Source organism: Suncus etruscus, chromosome 1, assembly GCF_024139225.1.
Source record: "Suncus etruscus isolate mSunEtr1 chromosome 1, mSunEtr1.pri.cur, whole genome shotgun sequence".
Classification (NCBI taxonomy): domain Eukaryota; kingdom Metazoa; phylum Chordata; class Mammalia; order Eulipotyphla; family Soricidae; genus Suncus; species Suncus etruscus.
The window spans coordinates 92,216,847-92,229,558 of record NC_064848.1 but is presented as its reverse complement, the minus strand read 5'-3'; the positions used below and the strand labels follow the sequence as shown (position 1 = coordinate 92,229,558).

At 39.8% G+C, this 12,712-nt stretch overlaps 1 protein-coding gene and 1 non-coding gene across 2 annotated transcripts in view; one reads left to right on the top strand and one right to left on the bottom strand.

Annotated features, from left to right (window-relative positions):
- The window catches only part of ICA1 (islet cell autoantigen 1), a 164,808-nt gene that overhangs the window by 88,278 nt on the left and 63,818 nt on the right, over window positions 1–12,712 (top strand). The gene's annotated exons all lie outside the window — the stretch shown is intronic.
- Window positions 1,445–1,551, bottom strand: LOC125996551 (U6 spliceosomal RNA). The gene has a single exon (XR_007491289.1). It is a non-coding gene; the product is annotated as a U6 spliceosomal RNA (small nuclear RNA).

The window sequence follows — 12,712 nt, the reverse complement described above, 5'->3', positions numbered from 1 at the left end:
TAAAGTGAATCGTCAAGATAGTTCATTATCTGACACTGTAGATGTCACAATTTATTTACTTAGGACAAGAATATCTGTGTGTGTGAGGACACGTGTGCACGTGCACATGTGTCTGCGTTTCGTTGGACCATATCCAAGCAAGTTCAGTGCCTAAATCTGATTCTTACCCAGGAGGGTTCCTATAATGCTCGGGTGACCATACTAATGCCAGATATTTGAATTAGAGTCAGTGGGTTGCAAGGCAAATATTTTAATTCCCATACTGTCTCTATTATTCTCTGGCCCTGAAAAAGGAAAAAGAAAAAAAAAATCTTTAAGTCAAATATCTGACCCTATATTTTTTTAATAACTTGAAATAGGCTAGAATTTCTCTTGTGACACTTGACTAAAAGCCAGAGAGTAGCCGAAATATTTTCTGATTTTAACCACCCCACCCCCAAATATAGATGCTGCCTCAAAGAAAATAGGGATAAACCATTGAATTAATATCCAGTACTAGATCAAGTATTGCGAGCTGGTTAAAAGGGAAATTAAAAACTGTGATTTTAAGTGTGTAAGATCTGGTGGAAAAGACAAGTTAGACAATGATACTGGATTTAAAGTTGTTGGTTACAAAGGAGTCATTCCGGGCCCAGAGAGATAGCACAGTGGCGTTTGCCTTGCAAGCAGCCGATTCAAGACCAAAGGTGGTTGGTTTGAATCCCGGTGTCCCATATGGTCCCCCGTGCCTGCCAGGAGCTATTTCTGAGCAGACAGCCAGGAGTAACCCCTGAGCACCGCCGGGTGTGCCCAAAAACCAAAAAAAAAAAAAAACAAAACCAAAAAAAAAAAAACCAACAACAACAAAGGAGTCATTCTTCTCTCCCCAACATATAGGTCTACCTACAAAAAATCCTCTCTTTTACCCCTTTAATATATCTTGGATTAGAAAACGATTTTGCTTATCTCCATTGTCACTATTCTAATGTTGCCAATCCATCCCCACACTGCAGCAAGTGATCTTTCCAAGCTAAAAGCTAAAATATTTTCAAGCTAAATATTTTGAAAAGGGGCCGGGAAGGTGGCGCTAGAGGTAAGGTGTCTGCCTTACAAGCGCTAGCCAAGGAACGGACCGCGGTTTGATCCCCCCGGCGTCCCATATGGTCCCCCCAAGCCAGGGGCGATTTCTGAGCACATAGCCAGGAGTAACCCCTGAGCGTCAAACGGGTGTGGCCCAAAAACCAAAAAAAAAAAAAAAAAAAAAATTTTGAAAAATATTGACCCCAACTCAGCTCTTTTGCCTCATCTCCTACCAGCCTTTTGTTCCAAACACTCCAACTGAACTGGCCTAAGATCTGCTTTAATGTTCTTGACCCCACAATTTCTTCACGTGTTCCTCCTTCTACTATAGTTTTCTTTTATATGTAGTATAGCGTGCTCTTGAGCCCTGTGTAATCATTTTTTTTTAAATATGGAACGCTTCACGAATTTGCATGTCATCCTTGTGCAGGGGCCATGCTAATCTTCTCTGTATTGTTCCAATTTTAGTATATGTGCTGCCGAAGCGAGCACCTGTGTAATCATTTCATACACCATTTTTCTTTTTTTGTGTGTGTGTGATTTTTGGGTCACACCCGGCAGTGCTCAGGGGTTATTCCTGGCTCCATGCTCAGAAATTGCTCCTGGCAGGCACGGGGGGACCATATGGGACACCGGGATTTGAACCGATGACCTTCTGCATGAAAGGCAAACGCCTTACCTCCATGCTATCTCTCCGGCCCCTCATACACCATTTTTCTAAACCTGGGTGAGCAGGGTGAAACAGGGTTGCCACACAAAATAATCCAAATGAGGATGAGGGTGAAACATGTATAGTCTGGCAATCTTCTACTTTGTATAGAGAGTGACCTTCCTGCCAGAACTGTCATTTTTACTGGGTACATAAATCACCCTAGAGTGGGGGAGTAAGGACAGATACCTCAGGCTATCCTGAGCAAGTTTTGCCCAGGTTTGCATATAAGACTATCTTTGTTTTGGGGTAAAAACAAATTGTAAACGACAGATATAAGGAACCAGGGATGATATTTGTTTTGGATAAAACAAGGTATAATCTAACAATTCACCATTTTTGTTCAAAAAATTTGAGAGGGGTTCATGTTCTATTGTTCTTTGCAAGAGGCAGGAACCACAGGTTCAGAACTTATAAGTGATCATTATTTTGCACAAACACTGTAAAAGCTGGGAAAATAAAAGAAAAACTGTAAAAGCGAAAAGCATCATTATGGTTCTGTAAAATAAAAAAGGTGGGGCTCTATAAATATAAATAAATTTTTTTTAAAAATGAAAAGAAATTTAAATTTTTTCCATATCCTTGTCTTATAATATCACAGAAATTTTTCATATATTTCTCTGAACATAAGCATTAAAACCTTTCTGTATATATACTAGTTTGAAAACAAGTACCCTCTGATGTGCCAGCTTTTTTTTTTAAGCTCTCCGACCCATCCCATAAGGATCAGATCTCCAACTACAACCTACAAATAGATCTCTAATGTCTGTCTATAAGTGGGTGTGAGTGTATATGTGGAAGACTCCTCTATGTTTGTCTAATTTGGATTGTATATAATCCTTGCCTATATTGTATAAATCCCATGTTATATAAATATTATTCCTCTCATTTACCACTCTACAAAACTCCTCACCCCCTCAACCCTGATCCATTATCTCTCCCTATTTAATCCTCTTTACCCTCAGTTCTTTGTTTTTTTTTTTGTTTTTTTTTTTTTTTTTGGTGTGGGGGGGAGTACACCCGGTGACTCTCAGGGGTTACTCCTGGCTGTGCACTCAGAAATTGCTCCTGGCTTGGGGACCATATGGGATTCCAGGAGATCAAACTGCGGTCCGTCCTAGGTCAGCACATGCAAGGCAAATACCCTACTGCTGTGCCACCACTCCAGCCCCTACCCTCAGTTCTTAAATACTCAAGAACCAGGGACCTTCCCCTTGCCCCAGAAAGCTGCCACCTGGCTCCCAAAGCAAAAGAACACTCTCTCAGCCCCCACCTCTTACTCTAGCAAGAAGCTGTAACCACCGCTCCTGCTCTACGTGGCCCTTTTCCCACCTCCCCTCAAGTGAACTATTGCTTGCTAACAAAAATCTGTGCAAAAATCAAGATCACTAATTAAAGATGACTCATTTTGACAACCTCGACTAGAGCAGAACTTTTCCTGGAACCATAAAGAAAGACCTTGGGGTTTGACAACTGGAACTTATAAGTCAGTCTCATGACAGTATGCTTCAAAGGTGGAGACACCCTGTATTTCTTAGGACAAGGAAATTTTCTTTCTAATTTTCCCAACAATTATTGCACTTTTGCAAAACAACAAACAAACAAACAAAAACATTTGCCATATCTATCCCCCCATTTTTTAATTTCTTTTCATTTTTTAAAAAAAATTATTTATATTTATAGAGCCCCACCTTTTTTTATTTTACAGAACCATAGCATATGAATCATCTGGTTCTGCCTCACATTTATATGTCTTTCTGTGAACTGAGAAAAGGAAAGAAAAAAGTGGAAGGGACCCAGGGACCAAATGGTCTCAAGAGCATATAGAGTATAAATAAAAAATGGTCTGCCCTAAATACCCAAACTAATATCAATGACAGTAGAATCAAGAGACCCAAACTATAACAAGCTATACACAAAATGAATTTGTTAAGAGCTGTCTAAGGGCTAAGGGTGGAGGTATGGGATGCATACTGGGAACTATGGTGGAGAGAGGTCAACACTGGTGGTGGGAATGACTCTAATTCACTGTCACTATGTAACTGATATACAACTGTAAAATACTTGTAATTCACATGGGCCACAATTAAAAAAAGTATCAGAACTTTTTTCAGACATATTAGTTTAACAATAAGTTATTAAATGATATACATAATCAAGCATCATAGCAATTGGGAAACATTCACTAGTATAGCCAAGAACCATTAAAAATTAACAACATTATAACTTTCCTCAGAACTGTGCAAACTAATATTAAGCCAGAGCCCGGAGAGATAGCACAGCGGCGTTTGCCTTGCAAGCAGCCGATCCAGGACCAAAGGTGGTTGGTTCGAATCCCGGTGTCCCATATGGTCCCCCGTGCCTGCCAGGAGCTATTTCTGAGCAGACAGCCAGGAGTAACCCCTGAGCACCGCCGGGTGTGGCCCAAAAATAAAAAAAATAAAAAAAACTAATATTAAGCCACTAGAATTGGACACAAAATTATCTGTTTGTAATGGGACAGAAAACAAAAGAGTAGCTGTTAAGATCTATACAGGTAGAATACACAGCTTAATCAGTAATATAGTGACTGATGCAAATAGGATCAAGAGAGTAACCTAGAGAAAAGTTAATTTTTTGAAGGTGACTCAGTTGCAAAAGGTTCTGAAAGCAGCTTCTCCTCAGTTGGACTTCAGCTGGGCTTAGATTCTCCATATCTACCTTCTGTGATAAGCTGCTGAGACTGCCTGGGATAGAAAAGCCTTTGGCACCTTGGCCAGAATCTGGGTGGGGAGACCAGCTATTCTCTCTACTGTTGGTCTCCTTCCAATGTTGTGTCCTTCCAATTACTTTGGCTTCTGCCCCATCATTGAACTTGATAAGCTGTTGCAAGTTGGGGGGCCAAGGTCCTCACACAGCACCTTTTGTAGAAGAAAGGCGGTGGGTATTAGCATCTGGGACATAGCCCTGAGTCTTCAGCTCTCTCCTCTTCACTGCCTGCTTCTGTCCCACCTGAGAGGACATCTGCTACCATGGGTGGTGGGGCAGCTGAGCGAGGCAAGGGTATGAATTGGCAGAACTATGTCAATTGGGAGCATATCTGCTGCCTTTCACTGACATTCAGCCAGGTCCAACCAGATACATAAGTAGCTTTTGGACCCCTCTGTCTTTTCACATCATCAAAACTCCACAGTCTACCCCTCTCCAATGCTACACAAAAACTTTTTGGGATTGTTTCTCTTAATAGATGTCCGGTGAACAAAGACATTTTCTTTAATGTCATTTTTGTTGATAAATCCATAACCATTCTGGATATTGAACCATTTGACAATGCTCAGAACTTGAATTGCCAGCACTGGCTTGTCCTCCTGTCTCAGGGATAGGGGTATGGGGGTATCTCTCTGGTTGAGCCATTTCAGACTCTGAGTCTGCAGAGATGGTATCTGGCTCATCATCCTTGGGAATTGTGGTTCTCACTGGTTTAGTGTCAGTATCAAAGGATAAATTATCAGTCCTAGGAAAGACTTTGGAATGAGAACTCTTTATCACTGGGAAGTCACCCATCTCCATGTGAGAGAGCTCAGCACATACATATCCAGAGTGAGAAATGCAGATAGATGGACCAGAGCAACACGAAGCTGTTTAGAATGGGTGCCATGTGCACTGATGTTCCACAGAAGGGGATGACACATTTATTCTGACTAGAGGGGGCTGTCATGGTGATAATCCACCAGAGGGTCAAATCACTTACTATTGTTGGGGTCTTCTTGGATCCCTGGGTTGCTGTTCAGACTCCAGTTGTAAAATCACCTTATGCACCATATTTCCAACCCTGGGTGAGCAGGGTTAAGCAGGGTTGCCACACAAAATAGTCCAAACCAGGCTGAGGGTGAAACATGTAGTGTGGCAATCTTCTACCTTGTATGAAGAGTAAGCTGCTTTTCAGAACTGTCATTTTTCTTGAATATAGAGACTCAAATAAGGAGGCAGGACAGAGTATGGACAGATAGCTCAGACTGTTCTGATTTAGTTTGACCTAGGTTTGCATGTAAACAAATCTCTGTTTATTTGAAATTCATTTGGAACAATAAACACCCTCAAATAGCTAAAGTAATCCTTGGGAAAAGGAATATGGGAGGCATTATTTTCCCCGACTTTAAACTGCATTACAAAGTAATAGTAACCAAAACAGCATGGTATTGGAATAAAGACAGACCCTCAGATCAGTGGAATAGGCTTGAGTACTCAGAGAATGTTCCCCAGACATACAATCACCTAATTTTTGATAAAGGAGCAAGAAATCCTAAATGGAGAGAGGAAAGCCTCTTCAACAAGTGGTGTTGGCACAACTGGTTAGCCACTTGCAAAAAAGTGAACTTAGACTCCCAGCTAACATCATGCACAAAGGTAAAAATCCAAATGGATTAAGACCTTTATATCAGACCTGAAACCATAAGGTATATAGAACAACACATAGGTAAAACACTCCAGGACATTGAGACTAAAGGCATCTTCAAAGAGGAAACTGCACTCTACAAACAAGTGAAAGCAGAGATTAACAGATGAGAATATATTAAGCGAGAAGCTTCTGCACCTCAAAGGAAGTGTCCAGGATACAAGAGCCACCCACTGAGTGGGAGAAACTATTCACCCAATACCCATAAGATAAGGGGCTAATATCCAAAATATGTAAGGCACTGACAGAACTTTACAAGAAAAAAAATCTAATTTCATCAAAAATGGGGAGAAGAAATGAACAGACACTTTGACAAAAAAGAAATACAAATGGCCAAAAGACACATGATAAAATGCTCCACATCACTAATCATCAGAGAGATCCAAATCAAAACAACTATGAGGTACCATCTCACACCACAGGGATTGGCACACTTACAAAGAATGAGAAGAAGCAGTGCTGGCAGGGTTGGGGAGAGAAAGGAACTCTTATTCACTGCTGGTGGGAATGCCATCTAGTCCAACCTTTATGGAAAGCAATATGTAGATTCCTCCAAAAACTGAATATTGAGTTCCCATATGATACAGCTATACCACTCCTAGAGATAGACCCTAGGAACTCAAAAATACAATACAAAAATCCGTTCCTTAAACCTACATTCATTGCAGCACTATTTACAATAGCCAGACTCTGGAAACAACCAAGTTGCCCTTCAACAGATGAATGGCTAAAGAAACTGTGTTACATATATACAACGGAATATTATGCAGCCGTCAGGAGAGATGAAGTCACAAAATTTTCCTATACGTGGATGTACATGGAATCTATTATGCCGAGTGGAATAAGCTAGAGGGAAAAAGATAGACTCAGAATAGTCTCACTCATATATGGGTTTTAAGAAAAATGAAAGATATTCTTGCAATAATCTTCAGAGACAAAAGAGAGGAGGGCTGGAAGGTCCAGCTTACTACATGAAGCTCACCATAAAGAGTGATGAGTACAGTTAGAGAAATAACTGCATTGAGAACTATCATAACAATGAATGAATGAGAGAAGTAGAAAGCCTGTCTAGAGTACAGGTGAGGGTGGAATAGGGAGAAGAGAGATTTGGGACATAGATGATGGGAATGTTGCACTGGTGAAGGGAGTTGTTCTTTACATGACTGAAACCCAACCACAATAATGTTTGTTATCAAAGTGTTTAGATAAAGATATTAATTTAAAAAAAGAAAAGAAAAAATATTTGGGAGTAAAACGAAGTTGTAAACAAACATAGAAAGAAACCAAAGGATGTTCATTGTTGTGGGTAAAACAAGATGTAATATAACAGAGTCCCACTTAAATATTATATACCTAATGAGATTTCTTCCAGCCATCCTCGTGGGACTGTAGCTTCCCTTTTAAATACCTCATTCATTGTATAGGTGTACACTCACTAATGTGAAATGCCCATTGGACTGTCAACTTCATGAGAGCAGAGGTCACCTGCTCTCATTTTATTTATTATGACCAATGTTTAGATGATCCACTTTGTAAATATTTAAATTAAATGGACAGAGGAAAGGTAGGAGAAAGGGATGTGTGATCTTCTGAAAAATGGAATCATATTTTAAAGGAGAAGAAAATGCTTAAAAAGTATTTAGTTGTAGAGTAATAGGAAACTTTTTTCATGGGATGTGAAAGACAGACTGGACTCAATGGATAAATATCTTTGGCATTACCATATGTAGTCCTATTTAGGATTAAGAGGTAGAATTTCAGGTCAACAGGAGTAAGTACAGTGAAGTGCCTTATACTTCTAACAGTAAAGACACTGCTACTTTCTCTGCTAAATTGAATTTCTGCAGACTGGAAAAGCAGGACCTAAAGAAAACCTAACATGAGGTTGGGAAAATTCTACGCCTACTCAGTGGTTCCAGACTGTGAGAAAATGTGAGTGTTGCCTCTGCATGTTTTTCCACTGTCCTGTCTTCTGAACCTCTTGGGAGTGGGCCGAAAAGGGCCCAGACAAATAGCTCTCCCAGAGGCTACAGAACAGCACGGCCACTCCACTTCACAGCTGTGCGCTCTTTCTAATCAATGAACCCCACCACAACACACAGAAAAAAATCACACTACAAGCGTGACAATGGGGAAACCTCGCAGGCAAACATCATGCACAGAGAAGGAAGATGATAGCTCGGATGACCTAAAAAATTCCAACCATCTGATTAACCTCGTGGATAAGGAGCTTAGAATAGAAATATGGAAGATGTTTGTAGAACTCAAAGAAAGCATAGATCGATCTGAACAGAACACAAAGACAGAAATCTGAAAACTCCAAACTGAAATAACAGATCTGAAAAACACAGTAACTGAACTGAAAAACTCAGTGGATGGGCTCTCCAGCAGGGTAACAACAGCTGAGGACAGAATCAGCGTGCTGGAAGATGAAATGCAGAAACACTCAACACAGCATAAGAAATTGGAAAAGAATCTTAAGACAAACGATCAGGCAATGGAAAGTGTACTCAAGGACTGTGAACAGATGAAAATAGAAGTCTTTGATAAACTCAACAGAAACAAAAGAATCATTGGAGTCCCAGAGACCCAGATAGGAGATCTCCAGGAAGAATCAACTGTCAAAGACATCATCAAAGTGATACTCCCAGAGTTAAAGACTACATGCAAACAAATCCTGCATGCCCAAAGAGTACCAGCTAAAAGAGACCCAAAGAAAAACACCCCAAGACGCATTCTTGTTACAATGACAAATCCCACAGATAGAGATAGAATACTGAAAGCAGCAAGATCAAAAAGGGAAATTACACTCAAAGGAGCATCCCTAAGACTTACAGCAGACATGTGGTGGGATATTGTGACAAGACTGAATGAAATGGATGCCTCATCAAGAATACTGCGCCAGCCCAACTCACGTTCAGGTTTGAAGGAAAGATATATAGCTTCATGGATAAAAAATAGCACAGAAACTTCACAGATGAAAAACCAGCCTTAAAGGAAAAACTGAAAGGTCTACTTTAAGACAAGAAAAACCAACAAACAAGCAAACTTATCTGCAAATATGACATTGAATCCTATGACAATCATCTCCCTCAATGTCAATGAACTCAATTCACCAATTAAAAGACACAGAGTGGAAAAATGGGGCCAAAAAAAAAAAGGATTCCAACTGCCTGCTGCCTACAAGAAACACACCTGAATAGTCATAACATACATGGACTCAAAATCAAAGGCTGGAGGAAAATCATCCAAGCAAACAACACCCTTAAAAAAGCTGGGGTGGCCATATTAATATCTGATGACACCAACTTTATACTCAGAAAAGTGGTAAGGGACAAAGATGGACACTATGTACTAATCAAGGGATATGTGCAACATGAAGAAATCAGACTATTTAAACATATATGCACCCAATGAGAGAGCAGCAAATTATCTAATACAATTACTGAAAAACTGAAAGAAGACATCAATAATAACACAATTATTGTGGGAGACCTCAACACGGCCCTGTCAACACTTGATAGATCAACCAGACTGAAACCCAACAAAAAGATACTAGCCCTAAAAAGAGTAATGGAAGAAAAAGGACTAGTAGATATATATAGGACACTCTACCCCAAAAAACCTGGATACACATTCTTCTCCAATGTACATAAAACATTCCTTCATAAAATCAAGAGGATAGAAATTTTGCAGGCTACCTTTGCTGACCACAGGCTTTGAAATTAGATGTGAATGACAAAGGCACACAGAAGAAAAACTTTAACAATTGGAAATTAAACAGCCTGCTACTGAACAATCAGTGGGTCCGAGATAAAATCAAAGAGGAAATCAAAACTTTCCTGGAAACAAATGATAATGAAGACACAAACTGCCAGAATCTATGGGACACAGCAAAAGCGGTCCTGAGAGGAAAATTTATAGCTTTACAAGCACACATCAGGAAGGAAGAAGGGGCATACCTGAATAACTTAATGACGCAGCTCAAAAAATTAGAAATGACCAACAAAAGGACCCAAAAATAGGGAGACAGAAGGAAATAACAAAGCTGAAAGCAGAAAACAATGAAGTGGAAAACAAAAAAACAATCCAAAAGATCAACGAAAGCAGAAGTTGATTCTTTGAAAAAATAAACAAGATTGATAGACAATTGACAAAACTCTCAAAGAGAGAAAGAGAAACCTGATAACCAGTATTAGTAATGTAAAAGGGGAAATCATGACAGATATTGCAGAGATCCAAAGGGTAATCAGAGACTACTTTGAGAAACTTTATGCTACTAATCATGAGAACCTAGAAGAAATGGATAAATTCTTGAACACTTATAACCTTCCACTGTTAGTAAGGAGGATGTAGCATATCTAAACACCCCCATTACAATTGAGGAAATTGAAACTGTAATCAAACATCTGCCCAAAAACAAAAGCCCAGGCCCAGATGGATTTACTAATGAATTCTTTCTAACCTTTCAAGAGGAGCTACTACCAATCCTACCCAGGCTCTTCCATGAAATTGAAAAAATGGGAACACTTCCAAACAGCTTTTGTGAAACCAACATCACCTTGATACCAAAACAAGACAGAGATGCTGCCAAAAAAGAAAATTACAGACCAATATCCCTGATGAATGCAGATGCAAAGATCTTCAATAATATCCTGGCAAATAGGATACAATGCATCATCACGAAGATCATACACTGCGACCAAGTACGTTTCATCCCAGAAATGCAAGGATGGTTTAACATCCATAAATCTATCAATATCATACACAACATCAACAAGAAGAAAAATAAAAACCACATGATCATATCAATAGACGCAGAGAAAGCATTTGATAAGGTCCAACACCCATTCTTGATAAAAACTCTCAACAAGATGGGAATGAAAGGAACCATTCTCAATCTAGTTAAAGTCATCTACCACAAGCCAATGGCAAATATTACCCTCAATGGAGAAAAACGAAAAGCCTTTCCTCTAAATTCTGGTACAAGACAAGGATGTCCACTTTCACCACTCCTCTTCAACATAGTACTGAATGTGCTTACTATAGCGATCAGGCAAGAAAAAGATATCAAGGGAATCCAGATAGGAAAGGAAGAAGTCAGGCCGGGAAGGTGGCGCTAGAGGTAAGGTGTCTGCCTTGCGAGCGCTAGCATAGGATGGACAGTGGTTCGATCCCCCAGCGTCCCATATGGTCACCCCAAGCCAGGGGCGATTTCTGAGCACATAACCAGGAGTAACCCCTGAGTGTCAAACGGGTGTGGCCCAAAAAACAAAACAAAAAAAAAAAAAAAAAGCAAAGGAAGAAGTCAAGCTCTCACTGTTTGCAGATGACATGATACTCTACTTAGAAAACCCTAAAGACTCTACAAAAAATCTTCTAGAAACAAATAGACTCATATAGCAATGTGGCAGGCTACAAAATTAATACATGGAAATCAATGGTCTTTTTATACACCAATAATGATAGGGAAGAGATGGACATCAAGAAGGCAATCCCATTCACATTAATGCCACACAAACTCAAAATCTTGGAGTCAACTTGACCAAAGACCTGAAGGACTTATACAGAGAAAAGTATAAAACCCTGCTCCAAGAAATAAGAGAGGACACACGAAAATGGAAACACATACCCTGTTCATGGATTGGCAGTATTAACATCATTAAAATGGCAATACTCCCCAAAGAATTGTACAGATTTAATGCAATCCCTCTAAAGATACCCATGACATTCTTCAAAGTAGTGGATCAAACACTTATGAAGTTCATCTGGAACAATAAACACCCTCGAATAGCTAAAGCACTCCTAGGGAAAAGGAAAATGGGAGACATTACTTTCCCCAACTTTAAACTGTACTACAAAGCAATAGTTATCAAAACAGCATGGTATTGGAATAAAGAGAGACCCTCAGATCAGTGGAATAGGCTTGAGTACTCAGAGAATGTTCCCCAGACATACAGTCACCTAATTTTTGACAAAGGAGCAAAAGTTCCTAAGTGGAGCAGGGAAAACCTCTTCAACAAGTGGTGCTGGCACAACTGGCTAGCCATTTGCAAAAAAGCGAACATAGACCCCCAGTTAACATCATGTACGAAGGTAAAATCCAAATGGATTAAAGACATTGATATTAGACCTGATACCATAAGGTCTATAGAACAACACGTAGGTAAAACACTCCATGACATTGAGAGTAAAGGCATCTTCAAGGAGGAAACTGCACTTTCCAAACAAGTGGAAGCAGAGATAAACAGATGGGAATACATTAAGCTGAGAAGCTTCTGTGCCTCAAAAGAAATAGTGCCCAGAATACAAGAGCCACCCACCATGTGGAAGAAACTATTCACCCAATATCCATCAAATAAGGGGCTAAGCTCCACAATATACAGTGCACTGACAGAACTTTACAAGAAAACAACATTTAGTTCCATCAAAAAATGGGGAGAAGAAATGAACAAACACTTTGATTAAAAAAGGGGGGGGGCCCAGAGAGATAGCACAGCGGTGTTTGC